Source organism: Rhinolophus ferrumequinum, chromosome 25 (assembly GCF_004115265.2).
Source record: "Rhinolophus ferrumequinum isolate MPI-CBG mRhiFer1 chromosome 25, mRhiFer1_v1.p, whole genome shotgun sequence".
In the NCBI taxonomy this organism is placed as follows: Eukaryota; Metazoa; Chordata; class Mammalia; order Chiroptera; family Rhinolophidae; genus Rhinolophus; species Rhinolophus ferrumequinum.
In genome coordinates this window covers 28,192,604-28,208,662 of record NC_046308.1, presented here as the reverse complement: position 1 = coordinate 28,208,662, position 16,059 = coordinate 28,192,604, and the positions used below count along the sequence as shown (strand labels likewise).

The 16,059-nt window shown below is 34.8% G+C and overlaps 1 pseudogene; it reads right to left on the bottom strand.

Annotated features, from left to right (window-relative positions):
• Nucleotides 1–9,456: 9,456 nt before the first annotated feature.
• Nucleotides 9,457–10,275, bottom strand: LOC117017581 (40S ribosomal protein S6-like; annotated as a pseudogene).
• Nucleotides 10,276–16,059: the final 5,784 nt, after the last annotated feature.

Here is a 16,059-nt window from a genome sequence, read left to right as displayed (position 1 = left end):
AACTCTTGTTGTCATACATCCTTCCCATTACCCATTGGGTAACTGCATATGTAGCTCTATCTCTTTAAGAGTTGCTGTGCCAGGGTTGCCTGGATGGCTCAGTTGGTTAGAGTGCAGTGCTCATAACACCAAAGGTCGCTGGTTCGATTCCCACATGGGTCAGTAAGCTGCAACCTCCGCAATTAAAGTGAAAAACAACGGCTTGACTGGGAGCTGAGCTGCCCTCCACAACTAGACTGGAAAACAACGACTTGGAGCTGATGGGTCCTGGAAAAACTCACTGTTCCCCAATATTCCCCAATAAAAAATTTAAAAAATAAAGATAAAAAATAAAGAGTTGCTGTGCCAAAGAAACAGAATTTTGCAGCCAAACACAATTAAGTTTGATTAAAAACAAAAAAATCCTCATATGTTGGGCAAGGTAGGAGAAAGTAACCACTTTTGAAATTGCCCAGAACATTCTCCATAAGAAAGGACCATCTTCTAAAACAAGCAATTTTATCAATGACTCATTTGACCTGGGAGAAGTTCAGTTCGACAACTAGAGTCTCCTTCATGCTTCCAGTGTCACAAAATGGGAGGACAATAAAAAGGCCAAGAATAGCCTCTAAATGCCACAGTCCATGGAACCCCTAAAAATTGAGATTTCATCATAACAGTATAGAACACTTCACCTCCCCAACACCTTACCAACACATAAACAGGGCTCCAGTATAATAAAATTATAACTCAGAGAGTGGCAAGACATAGACTCTATTTAACAAAGAGATATTAGGGAATCCCAAAGTCATCACAGTAGAATAAATAAGAAAATGCAGGAAATTGAAGCCTCTACCATCTAAAACAACAGGAAATATTAAATACAGTCCAATTACTAGCTGGATTAACATAAAACCTCACATTAAAACTCTAAATACCTTACTTTCTATTACTCAATAGATCATGTCCAACTTGAAACAAAAAATTTAAAAGGCATGGTAGAAGCCAAGAAGAAATAGTTTCAGGAGAGAAAGCAAACATCAGAACTAGACTCAGATATAACAAAGAAATTGAAATGATCAGATAGAGAACTTAAAATAACTATGATTAATATGCTGAGGGCTCTGTGGAAAAGTGAGCAACATGCATGAGTAGATGAGTAATGTAAGAAGACAGATGGAAATTCTAAGAAAGTATCAAAAGGAAATGCTAGAAGTAAAAAAAAAATAGCATTAATAGAAATGAACAATGTCTTTCATAAGCTCATCAGTAGAGTGGTCATGGCCAAGGAAATAATCAGGGAGATTGAAGATATGTAAATAGAAATTTTCCAAATTGAAAAACAGAAAAGACAAATAAAAAGAAAGAAACAAAGACAATATCCAAGAATTATGGGACAATTACAAAGATGGAATATATGTAAAATGGGAATAACAGAAAGAGAAAAAAGTGAAAACTGATCAGAATAAATATTTGATGTTTTAATGGCTGAAATTATTTCCAAAATTAATGACAGACACAGAACCATGGATGCAGGAAACTCGGGGAACACCAAGTGGGATAAACATAAAAAAGTGTACACATAGGCGTATCATATTCAAATTGCAAGGACCAAACACAAAGAAAAATCTTCAAAGAAACCAGGAAAGGGATACTTTAATATTAGAGGAGTAAGAATAAAAAAATTGCATTTGACTTCTTGTCAGAAACCACATTAACAAGAAGAATGTAAAGTGAAATATTTAAAGTTTTGAAAAAAAACAAAAAACGCACCAATCTGGAACATTATATACAGTGACATTTTCCATAAAAATTGAATAAGAAATAAATATTTTCTCAGACTAACAAAAACTGAGGGAAGTTGTTGCTAGTATACCTGCCTTTCAAAAATAGTTAAAACAAGACAACTAATAACAAGTGTTGGAGAGGCTATGGAGAAAAAGGAACCCTCATACACTGTTGGTGGGAATGCAGGTTGGTGCAGCCGCTATGGAAGGCAGTGTGGAGGTTCCTCAAAAAATTAAGAACAGAATTACCATATGACCCAGCAATCCCTCTCCTACATTTCTACCCCAAAAATCTGATAACATATCTCCGAAAAAGATATATGTGCTCTTCTGTTTATTGCAGCTTTATTTATGGTGTCCAAGACATGGAAATAACCAGTGTCCTTCAGTAGATGAATAGATAAAGAAGTTGTGACATATATACACAGTGGAATATACTATTCTGCCCTAAGAAAATATGAAATAGTGCCATTTGCAAAACCATGGATGGATTTTGAGATTATGCTTGGGGAAATAAGACAGAAAAAGTCAAGAACCAAATGATTTTACTGACATGTGGGATATAAAACTGAAAGCAACAAAGAACCAAGACCAACAAAGTAACAAAAACTGACAGACATAGACAATAGTTTAGTGGTTACCAGAGGGTAAGGGAGGTGAGTGGTAGATGAGGGTAAAGGGGGTCAAATATATGGTAATGGAAGGAGAACTGACTCTGGGTCGTGAAGACACAATGTGATTATAGATGATGTATTACAGAATTGTACACGTGAATCCTGTGTAACTTTACTAACAATTGTCACCCCAATAAACTTTAATTTAAAAAAAAATAGTTAAAACAGTTTTTTCAGAGAGAAGGGAAATGATATATAGGTTAGAAATTTGAATCTGAAAAGAAAGAAAGAGAAAGGCAGGAAGGAAGAAGGGAGGGAGGGAAGGAGGGAGAGAGGGAGGGAGGGAGGAAGGGAGGAAGGGCCAAATAGCATTAGAGAAAAAATAAATAAAGGAACAATAAAATATTCCATTTTACTTACTCATTGATCTCAAATATGTTTGTTCAAATTAATAATAGTAATAATGTATTAAGTGATTATAGAACATGGCTAAGTTAAATCAATGACAGCAATGTTATAAGAGATGAAAAGGAAGAACAGGAATGCCCTTTTATAAAGTACTGCATCACACATAATGTGGTACAGTGTTATCAAAAAATAAATTTAGGTTAGTAATACATGTATATAAAAAAACTCTAGGGAAACCTAGATCTAATTTTTTTAATGCAATAGATATGCTAAGAGAAGAGAGAAAATAGAGTCATATAAAATGCTCAAATAAAAACAGGGAAAGGCAAAAAAAGGCAAGTTAAAAAAGAAACAAAGAACAAGTGCAATATAGAAAATAGTAAGAAATGTGGTAGATATTTATCCAAATATATCAATAATCATTTTAAATGTGAATGGTCTGAATACGCCAACTATAAGACAGAGATAATTAGAGTATATAAAAGAAACAAAACTAACTATATCTTGTTCATAAGAAACTTACTTTAATTATAAGGAAAACAATACCAGGTGTTGTCAAGCTTTGAGTAAGGGGGCATAAGTAGAAAAAGCACTGGGGATTTGTAGGATGGTGAACTATTCTGTATGATATTGTAATGGTAAATGCATGGCATTATTCATTTGTCAAAACCTATATAACCTTACCACACAAAGAACAAATGGCAATATAAGATGTGGATTTTAGTTAATAATAATATATAAATATTGATCCTTTAATTGCAACAAAGTACCAACCTAATGCAAGATATTAATAATTGGAAAATTGTGTGTGTGTGTGTGTGTGTGTGTGTGTGTGTGTGTGAAGCTATATGGAAATTCTCTGTACTATGTACATAATTATTCTGTAAACCTAAAACATTTTAGACTTCTGGTCAAGGTGTCAGAGTAGGTCAACACTGTGGTTACCTCCTCCCATGATCACATCAAAATTACAACTAAACTATAGAACAACTATCATTGAAAACCACCTGAAGACCAGCTAAATAGATGGCCTTAGTATATCACCAAGGATATACAGAAGAAGCCACATCGAGACTGGTAGGAGCAGTAGAGACCTGGAACAGACTGGGTCTCTATTAACATGGCAGACACCATTCATCCCCCACCTCTTGTGATTCCTTCAGACCCCGCCCCACTCAATTGGCAAGCATACTCAAGCCAACTCCCAGTGGCTTTTCCATACAAACAGCCTGTCTTGACTAATTCTGCAGACTTTCCTAAGAATCTCTCAAAGGTTCACAAATCCCAAACAAGCAGGATCTGGCCACGATGTGTTCCATACCTCTTGCTAAGCAGCCCCAAGCCTGGCACTAGTGGCAGCTGACCTTACTTCACAGATTAGCCTCTCCCAGGCACCTCCAAGCCCAGCATATGTGGCAACCCTTTGCAGATCACTTTGTCACTCATACCATCTGGCCCCTGGCAGGACACAGGTAGTGGCTGACTTTGGCCTGCACAAGAGTTCCCACCCAAGAGGCCCCAGAAACAACACACTTGATGGTCAGCTTCAGACCACATCATAGCAGCACCAAACCAACTCCACAAAATGACACACCCTAAGGGCCAACTTGGCAGGCTCCAGAGCCCTACTAAAGTAAATCCAGCTCCACTGCATTAGCCCTTGACTACTGCTCTTCTTCTGTAGTCATGGCTAGTCCTAACAGTCAATTAGCCTGAGGGTCAATCCGTCCTATTGCCATGCCAACAGCAATCAAAGCTCAACTACAACAGGAAGCACACAGAACCCACATAAGGGTACCTACTGGAGTACCCCTGCTTAGGTGACCAAGGAGACTGAACCATTGGGCCCCACAGGACACCTACTACATAAGGCCACTCTACTAAGACCAGGAGACATAGCAGCTCTACTAATACATAAAAGCGAACACAGGAAGTCAGCCAAAATGAGGAGACAAAGAAACATGTACCAAATGAAAGAACAGGACAAAACTCCAGAAAGAGAACTAAACAATATGAAGACAAGCAATCGTCCAGATTCAGAGTTCAAAATGCTGGCTATAAGGCTTCTCAGTAAACTTAGGGCAAGAGTATATGAACTCAGTGAAAACTTTAACAAACACATCGGAAACATAAAATGGATATAAAAAACATTTAAAAAGTCAGAAACGAAGAATATGATAGCTAAAATGAAAAATACATTAGAGGAAATTAATATTGGATTAGATGAGACAGAGGATCAAATTAGTGATTTGGAAGATAAGGTAGCAGAAAACACACAAAGAGAACAACAAAGAGAAAAAAGAATCCACAAAAATGAGGAGAGTTTAGGAGACCTCTAGGACAATATCAAGTGAACATTTGCATCATAAGGCTAACAAAAGAAGAGAGAGAGCAAATGATTGAAAACCTATTTGAAGAAAAATGACAGAAAACTTCCCTAACATGGAAATAGACATACAAGCCCAAGAAGAGCAGAGAGTTCCAAACAAAATGAATTGAAAGGGGCTCACACCAAGACACATCATCATTAAAATGCCAGAGCTTAAAGACAAAGAGAGAAACTTAAAAGCAACAAGAGAAAAGCAGTTAGTTACCTAAAAGGGAGTTCCATAAGACTGTCAGATGATTTCTCAACAGAAACTTTGTAGGTCAGAAGGGATTGGCACAAACTATTGAAAGTCAGGTAAAGCAAGGACCTACAACCAAGATTACTCTATCCAGCATGTCTGTCATTCAGAATTGAAGGACAGATAGTTTCCCAGAGAAGAAAAAGCTAAAGGAGTTCATCACCACCAAACCAGTAGTATAAGAAATGTTAAAGGGATTCTTCAACAAGAAGAAAAAAGATAAAAATATGAATAATAAAATGGCAATAACTACATACCTATCAATAATTAGTTTAAATCTATGTGCACTAAATGCTTCAATCAAAAGTCATAGGATGGCTGAATGGATAAGAAAACACGACTCTTACATATGCTGCCTACAGGAGATCCACTTCAAATTGAAAGAAACACACTGATTGAAATGAAAAGGATAGAAAAAAATATGTCATACAACTGGAAACAAAGAAAACAAACAAACAAAAATCTGAGGTAGCAATACTTATATCATACAAAATAAACTTTAAAACAAAGGCTATAACAAGAGACAAAGAAGGACCCAGGAATTCCACTTCTGGGTATTTATTGAAAGAAACACAAAACACTAATTTGAAAAGACATATGCATCCCCATGTTCATTGACACATTATTTACAATAGCTAAGATATGGAATCAACCTAAGTGTCCATCAATTGACTAATTGATAAAGAAGAAGTACATATTATAATGGAACATTACTCAGCCACAAAAAAATAATGAAATCTTGCCTTTTGCAACAACATGGGTGAACCTAGAGGGTATTATGTTTACTGAAATATGTCAGACAGAGGAAGACAAATGCCATATGATTTCACTTATATGTGGAATCTGAAAAACAAAATAAATAAACAAACAAATCAGAAACAAATTCATAGATACAGAGGACATTTTGATGGTTGCCAGCTGGTAAGGGGGTTGTGGTATTTGGATGCAAAGGGGAAATGAATTAAGTTGTGCAAATTGCCAGTTATAAAAACAGTCACGGGGAAGTAAAGTACAGCATAGGGAATATAGTCAATAATATTATAATGACTATGTATGGTGTCAGATGAGTATTAGACTTAACAGGGTGATCACTTTGTAAGTTATGTAAGTGTCTAATTATTGTGTGTACACCTGAAACTAATATAATGTACGCCAAATATAACTGAAAAATAAATAATATATAAATTTTTAAAAAAAAACTGAAAAAATAAGTGTTATTAATTTTAAAAATTCTGTTCCTAATTAAAACCAATCAACAAATGAGAAGACAAACAAAACTCTTAGAAAATTTACATAATCTGATGCACTGTATCTGGAAAAAAAACATGACAAACATTATACTTGAGAAACATACAAGAGTTCCTCTTATCACTATTTGTCAGGTTGTACCAGAGTCCTAGCCAGTGCATTAAGATGAAAACAAACAAATAGATACACAAATAAGAGAATATAAGCATAAGAAAGGAAGGAAAAACCTGCTATAAGCTATCTGATTGTGATTGTAGAACATCTCAAAACATATACAAATAAATTATCAGAAATAATGAGTGATTATGGCTACTGAAATTACAATGTCAAAATAAAAATAAAAACTTTAAAAATATTTTTTAAAAGACAGAAAACCACATTTATACAAAAGTATGCAAAAGTGTGAACAGACATCTCAACAAAGAGATACATATGTGTTCTATTTGAAATGGTGATTTACATCATAAGGCTTTAGGGAGATACCTTATCCATCACGATTTCTAAAACAAAAGGGAAAAATAGTTGGAGATATCAAATTCAGGCAAATATATCAATGGGGACTGTCTCACAGTTTTAGTGGTGGAAGTGTAAGTTGGAAATTTTAACAAATATTTTGTAATGTCTATTAAAGCTGAATATAAATATACCATATCATTCAGCAATTCTACTCCTAATATACACCCAAAGAGAAATGCATACAGATGTCCACTGAAAAATAGATTCAAAACTGTTTATGATTATTCTGTTAGAAAGAGCTCCAAACTGAAAACACCACCTGTAGAATGGATAGATAACTCATGGTATATTCTTAAAATAGAATAATACACAGCAATGAAAATAATGAAGTTCTACTAAACAAAAATCGCATAGATGATTATCACAAACAGAAGAGATAACATAAATGAAATCCATTGATTAAACGTTCAAATCCATGAACAATTAATCGATGGTAACAGAATCCAGGCTAGTGTTTACTTTGGCAAAGGTTGAATAATATTGAATGCCAACTATAATTAAATATATATGTATATATATATATTTTATATCCCTCACAAGATGTGGAGTACAGCATAGGGAATATAGTCAATGGTATTGTAACAGCTATATACGATGTCAAAGGGGTAGTAGATTAGCGGAGGGGGAGTTATCACTTTGTGAGGGGTGTAAATATCTAATTATGAATAATATTACATTGCTTTGTACACCTAAAACTAACTAAAAAAATGCACATCACTTTAATAGTAAAGTGCTCATTTAGGATCTTGCACATAATTAATTCTATTTTAGTTCATGTAACATTTACTGTAATTATTTGTATGCATCTTACTGTGTCTAGTTCCCCATATTGTCACATTGTAGGTGCTTAATAATTTCTGAGAATTAAAGAGAAAAAAAAAAGAGTAGTGACAAAGAGAGATGGCAAGATGGATTTCTAAGGCACTGGTATGTTCTATATTTTTATCTGGAAAGTGGTTATATAGATGTATTCATTTTCAGATAATTCATGAACCTATACACCTATAATTTGTGCACTTTTCTCTATAACATGTAGTTCAATAAAAATATGCCTCCCAAAACTCAGACCTTTTGAGTTGTGAGGATTAGAAGTACATTTGAAAAACATCTGTCATATAACAAGTACTCCATAAGAGGTAAATATGATTACCACGTGTGACCTTGGGCAAAACATGTTGTATTTATAAACCTCAATTTCCTAATTTGTTGAATAAAACACTATTCAAACTTAACACACTGGACATTTCTAATGACTAAATGTGGTAAAGTGTAAAGACTGTCATATATTGTTACCTGTATGAAGAACTTAATAAATGTTTAAAAATAAACAAAACAAAGCCAAGCACAGAACAAAATCAAAACAAACAAAACGCCTAGAAAGTTGGAAGGAGGCACACATTGGTTTTCTTTCACAGGAGAGTATAAAATTGTCTCTTTTTAATTGAGAAAAAGAATCTCTTAGCCAAGTTTAAAATTTTGACCTCAAATTACATAGTATGTAATTTTTGTATTTTGTTTAAATTTCCTTCATTTGTGAACAAAAAAATTTTTGAGAGCTGACTGCTGGAAAAGATAAAAATTAGACCTTTTCTCTGATTAACAGTGAGCAGATCCATCTCTAATAACTCACTGGTCCTCTTATCCCATCCAACATCCATCCAGTGAAGAAATTATCAATATACAATACTAGATGATCTTTTAGGCCAATAACATGAAATATTGTATTTCAAATTGTCCTATTCCTATTGAATTGAAATTTACCTTCCCACAATGTGTGTGTATCAATCCTAGTTCAGCCTTCGGATCAACAAGAATAAGAACAAGAACAACAACAAAAGGGTCCTTCACTATTTATAAGGCATTCTTTTATATATTTGAAAACAGCTAGTCCAAGTAGCACACAGTATTTTTTTTCTCACATAACACCCAGTATTACTCAAATCTATAATTAGATCATTAATTTCTAATTCACTCAATCATAAAGCAAATCTTATTGAATCCCAAGTAGTGTTGTTTGGGATATGGAATAAAAGTCACAATCTTTGTATTCAAGGACATAATCCATGGAGAGTCAGGTACTAAAACAGAAGAATACAGTATTCTGATGTCCTGTATGTTTTGAGGGCATATGTGGGAGCACGTGGAAAGGACTTTCTAGCTTAGGGGAGTCACTGAGTCTTCATACATATATCAAATTTGAACTGACACTTGCAGTTTCATTAAGAGTCTGATTCCTCATTTGGCCTTTCTTTTTTTCTTTTTTTTTTTTTTTGATGTCTGATCTTATTTATTTGTTACTCTTAGAAAATCTCATTTTTGACTGGACTCAGACTTAGAGGTAGAAGCTCTCAGAGAGGACAGCCTGCGTCTCTTGGCAATCTGTTCCTGGCGTTTTTCTTTGGCCTCCTTCATTCTCTTGGCCAAAAGTTTAGCATATTCTGCAGCCTCTTCCTTATTTTTCTTAGTACGCTGTTTCTTAAGAGCAATACGCCGACGTTTGTGTTGCAGGACTCGTGGAGTAACAAGACGCTGAATCTTGGGTGCTTTGGTTCTAGGTTTCTTACCTTCTTTGTTTAGGGGCTTTCTCACAACATACTGGCGGACATCATCTTCTTTAGAGAGATTGAAAAGTTTGCGAATTCTGCTAGCTCTTTTGGGCCCCAGGCGACGAGGCACAGTAGTATCAGTGAGACCAGGAATATCTTTCTCCCCTTTTTTTACAAATGACCAAGTTGAGAACACTCAGATTGGCATCCACAATGCAACCCCGAACCGATTTGCGCTTTCTTTCTCCAGTCCTCCTTGGTCTATAACAGGAATGCCCCTTACTCAGGAGCAGGCGGACACGGCCATGGGTCAAGACACCCTGCTTCGTGGGGAAACCTTGTTTGTCGTTCCCACCACTGATTCGAACCACATAACCCTTCCATTCTTCACCCAGAGCATCGGCAGCAACTTCTGTGGCCATACGCTTCTCATAAAACGTACAAAGTTTGCGTTCATCGTCCACTTCAATGAGTTTCTGGCAGCCAGTGGCTGGGAAAGAGATGTTCAGCTTCATCCTGAAGCAGCCGACGGCCTCCGAGGCGCCACGAAAAAGAGCTGATTTGGCCTTTCTTGATAGCACGCCAGTACAAGTGTTGGAGCATCTCATTATAGCCTCATGAGTGTCAAAGTTAGCCTCTCCACTCAGCTTTGCTAATGTGGGTGGTAGTGAGGCTACAGTTTTTTCTGTGATGCTTGGCTGAAGGAGAGTGATATTGTCTAAAAGTTTTCTCCTACTAGGCTGCCACATATCTGGCCCTTTCTCTATAGAGAGTAGGATTTTGTTGGGGCTTTTTAATTTTTTTTTTATTTTTGTCTGTACCTCTTGGCATTTCTGGGTTGCCAGCTTCTTTAGCTCTATGTCTGAGGTATGTGAAGCAAAAAAAAAAAAACAAAAAAAAAAAACCCTCTCAACTCACCAGTGTGTGTTCATCAGATCCCTAGCCAGTCTACCTTCTCTCCATCTTTCAGAGTCTTCTTAAGGTGTTTTATACATGAAATCCGGCATTTTTAGTTGTACTTACTGGAAGAAAGTAAAAAAAAATATGTCTACTTTATTTTCCTGGGAGCAAAGAGCCTATAAGAATTTTTTTCTAAATGAACAACTCTATGAATGTAAATAATTATTGGTATGGAACAAATACCCACCTTTATCTTCAGTGTTTACCTTACCTCTACTTGTCTCTATTGTCATCTTTCCCCAGATCATACTATATTTCTTCTTACTTTTTTCCAAGATAGCTTTAATTTCTCCTAATTTCTAAAAATAAATGGGAGATTAAGAAGACCAACTTGTACATTCATTCTTTCTCCTAGAAAATATATCACCATTATCACTACATGTCTTTTGGTTTCTATGCCATCTATTTTTTTGAAAATTCAAATGCAATCCAATGTTAAATATTTTAATCATCGTCAAGGACCTCATAATCCGTTCATTAGATTAGAGGGTTTTCAAACATTTTAGCAGCACTGTTTTATTTTTTGTTTTGTTTTTGTTTGTTTGTTTTGCTTTTTTCCACTGCAATGACAGGTATTGTTTATGTCTTAATTTTATGTCTTAATTTTAATCATTATATATACATAAAATTTCATATTAAAAAAACTTTTGGTGAAAAAATCCTGTTATTCTGAAAACAAAGAAAATTATATACAAGAGGGTATTTCTTTTTTTACCCTTTTTTCTTATTAGTTTCAGGTGCACAAAACAATAGTTAGACATTTATCATTTATATCCCTCACACAGTGACAACCTCTCTCCCCCATCCACTACCCCTGACATCGCATACAGCCATTACATCTCCACTGTCTCTGTTCCTAATGCTGTACTCCACTTGTATATACATATAATTGCAGTTGACATTCATTATTATTCAGCTACAGCTTCAGGTGTACAGTGCAGTGATCAGGCATCTACATCATCCCTGAGGTGGTCTTCCTAGCCCATCGGATACCCTGCAAAATCTTTACAACCACAAGATTAGCAGCATTGTTTTAGATTTTCAAATTTTATTGTATTATAAAGTTATCCAAAGAAAACAAGGAGACTATTTTATAATACAGAAAATTTGTAATTTTGTTATCTTATAGTAAGGTAAAAATACAATTTAGTTCTACATTTTGTGTGCCCAGCATTGAGAATCACATTAACATATACTGATAAGAAGTTACAAATAATACTATTTTTTTTGATAACTCTCCTTGCAATGTCAGAATATCCCTTAATAAAACTTTTCCAAAAGTCGGAAAGAGAAATATTGGAATCTTTGTTTCAGAATTGAATTACTAACCATACCTAATGAATACTAGAATTTCTTAATTTGAAGAATGATGCTGACTGGATTATGTAACCATTTAAATGCATCACTGTTAGGTAAGGTGTACTTGATATCCTCTAATCTTCATGAGCTGCTTAATATTATAGGAAAAATAATGACTTAGATACTCTAGTCATATATGTCAAATATTCATCCCAAATATCAACATTTTCCAGGTTATTTCAATTACTTATGAAATCCAAGTTTAAAACTTCTAAGCTTTTTTCCTGAAAATGTTTCTACAGATGTAAGCACAAAAATGTCAAGACTAACTTTATAGAAGATTTTAAAAAAGAAAATATTCAACAAAAACTTATAATAAATGTTAAATTTTAAATACTGAAATGTCATAAAACAACACATTAATTATATCTTATGTACAGGAAACTAGCAGATGCAGAACTTGTCTGGCATTTAAATATTGTAACAGTGTATTTCCTTATACAATTTTACCTTAGTAAATATTTGGAGGACTAATTAAAAAGAGCATTGCCAAGTTACATCTTTTCGAATCAATTGCACATTTATAAAAAGTTCACTTATTTGAACTAAGGTAGAAAACAAACTTTTATTCTTAGGTCTACTCCAAGCCAAGTTAATGTGGCATGGCAAGTTAATGAATTAATATCCATCAGTGTGTAAAAAAAAATGGAATATAACACATTCAAATGTGTTAGTTTTATTATAATTTTAAAAATAGCTTAAATATAAAAGTACAATAAAAGCTTAATCGAATGCTTTAAAAATACTTAAACATGAAACTCATTTAAAAACTACTGCACTAAATTATTAACCTTCTAGAGAAAGTACCTGCCATACATTTTGGATACTTCTGTTTATCAGCAGTGTTTTTCCTACAACGTAGGCACATAATAAGTGGTAATGATGTGTAAGTGATCATTTAATCAATGTAGGAGCCTAGAAGTTATATGCAGTTCATGGTGGAAGTTTCTAAACATTTCTTCCCCAACATTTCTCTTTGCATTTGAGTCTTAGAAATAAGCAGAACCCAGCCTTCCTAGATATCTGCATGCATTGTTTAAATGTAATTCTAAAAGCCTTCTTAGGGGAAAGAGATTGGAACACTACTCTCTCCCTCCTCCTGCATAAAAATATGGCTGATAAATGAAAACAATGACTGAAGAATCCAACTGAGATGTAATTATAGGAAGGGAAGAGAGTCAATGAATACAAATGTACCTGAAGGGAAGAGTCTACACTGGGACCTGATTCATTAACTAGCTAGAAAGATGGAGGGCAGTGCTATTCTAGACAGAGGACAGAATGAACCTGACACTGGAAGCCATCAGTTTCTGCCATCTTGGCATGGTGGCCATGCCTTGAGTAAAATGACTGTCCATGTAATCAGAAAACCATAAAACTGGGACATAGGTAGTTTTTTCAGAGAACTTCCATTGATTGGTCTTTTTATCCTGAGAAATGAATGGAAGGTAAAATAGCACCAGAAGAGTGGCAATGAAGTGGATTTGGAGGTGATGGAGAGGAAAGCATTAGGTCAGCAGCTTCACAAGGATCACACATCTGTAGGACTGCAGAGTTATCACTACAGCTACGCTCCCAGACAGGCACTAGGAAACCCTCCCCTGAAGCTGCTCATAGGCAGGGCTGCCTTCTTGATCCCTGGTTGAGTGTTGACAAGTACACGTTCAATGATACATGTAATACCTTTGGGAGTCTAACATATATTTGGAGAGGGAACCTATATAGAAGACTGGGGTCACTGCGAGTTAAGTGGGTAGAGCTTCAAAAACATTTTAATTTGATTACTAAAGGGCATGCAATCTTGTTTTGCACTCAAAGATCTCTACACCTAAATTACTGATATACTGGTGAGAGCTATAGAAGAAACTAAGGACATTTAAATTCAGCTCTTTTAATAAAAGTGATTTTTCTCTAAGAATTTAGAACGTTTATTGTTAGAATTGTCATCTTCAGCAAGATGTAGGACCTTATACATGCCTTCCAGACACATATAGAGATGTATCTATTGAAACCTCTCAATGTTTGCCTCCTGACATTAGCAATAAGTAAAAAAGGAAAAAAAAAAAAAAAACACCACACACACACACACACACACACACACACACACACACACAAACAACTATTGGCTATTTCTCAGTTTAGAGTTTGTTGATTTTACATTTTTTAAAATTTATCAAGCATGAGAAAAACAATTAAAACTTAAAAAAAAAAACTGCAAAAAGTAAAAGCCCATATTTAATCTGCTGCCTTCAATAGTTTCTTGGAAAGCTTAATTAAATTCATCTGTGCATTCTGTTCAGTCTTCTAAAGCCTGTTAACGCTGTAGTCTTAATTAAAGAAAAAAAAAAAACTAATGCAGCTTTTAGTTTTTATTCTGTTAGATCAAGAGGAGAAAGCACTCAGCACCTCTGTCAACATCACTCAGAGTTGCTCAACTACAGGTTGATTTTATTCAGTTAAATATCAGTCAGGACAGAAAATCATATTAAAGTACACGTTCTACATTTGTTTGTGTTTTTGCCTCAAGGTTCAATATGAATATTGAACATCTACTTGATGGTATAGCTAAAACCTGTTGCAACTGAGCTACGTACTACTGAGCATTCAGACTCAAGAGTAGACTTAAGCTATTCTGCTTCACCTATCCCTAATCTGGGGCACTCTTATGGCAGTCCATTTCCCCATTGTTGTCGTTTAAAATATCTGAGTCTACGCCAATATTAGCATCTCCAGTCTAAAGTTGAGCTGCTATAATAGTCTATGAAGGTACCTTAGTTGTAGTCCTACCAGGACTGAATTGTGGATTCATCAATAAGGAATATAACCTTTTGACCCAGTTGTTATTAAGAGAACTTATGTGCTTTTCTTGAGGCTAGGGAATACCATTGACTCATAGATCCACCGAGCTCCAGAGTTGTAAGATATCTCAAGAAGATAGTCCCATACAGTCTTCAAGCACATAAAATTCTAAAAAGACCCTCTAGGCTATAATACGAAAAAAAACAAAAAAACAAAATAAAACAAACAAACAAACAAAAACAAAAAAAAGAACTCACCTTCTAAGAGTTCAAATTGTAAAATAGTCAAATCTGTCAAAGACATGCATTGTTTTGAAAAACAGGTCAAAATTTCCAAGAAAAACTAAATGCACAATGCATATTGCAATATAAGCATGCACCATGTTCAATATTCTTTTTTGCTTCACTGATCTCTGCATGAAAAGGAAGATAAAGAGATAACTATATTACTTTTTGCTTTCATCACGGAGAGCTTCTTAGGTAGTAGAAGGGGTTTAGGTTGTATTTAAAGGAAAAGAAAGGAAGTAAAAAATGGATTTGGGGTTAGAAGTACAGAGTGAACTAAGAAGAGCACAGAATTTATATATTTATATATAGAAGCCAAGGAAAGGAAATCAAAAAAGAAATTTATCTGGACAAATTAGATGGGGTGAGTAAATATATAAAGAATCGATGATATAATCATCTAGTTGTACTATTTTGTTTTTGATTTGCTTGCAGAAAATAAGATTCTGAATTTTTCCTTGGGAATACATCACTCTTTATCTGAAATAAAATTTTAATCTCAGTTTAAGGGAGGGGGAGGGAGTTAAGTAGCATTTATTCAAAGCCTAAATTCTTGGCACTTATGTTACCTATTTCATAATAACCCTATGAGATAGAATTTATCTCATGATACCAAATAAAAACTAGTTAAATAAACAGCATACCCAAAACTACAGTGGGGTCCAGACCTGTGATGATTTGAGAACTATGTGACTTCACTGACATGCGGGATATAAACCTGAAAGCAACAAAGGAACAATATAAACAAATAAAGAAACAAAAACTCATAGACACAGACAATATAGTTCAGTAGTTACCAGAGGGTAAGGGGGGAGGGGATCTAGCAAGAGACGGTAAAGGGAGTCACACATATGGTGATGGAAGGAGAATTGACTCTGGGTGGTGAGCACGCAATGTGATTTATGGATGATGTATTACAAAATTGTACACCT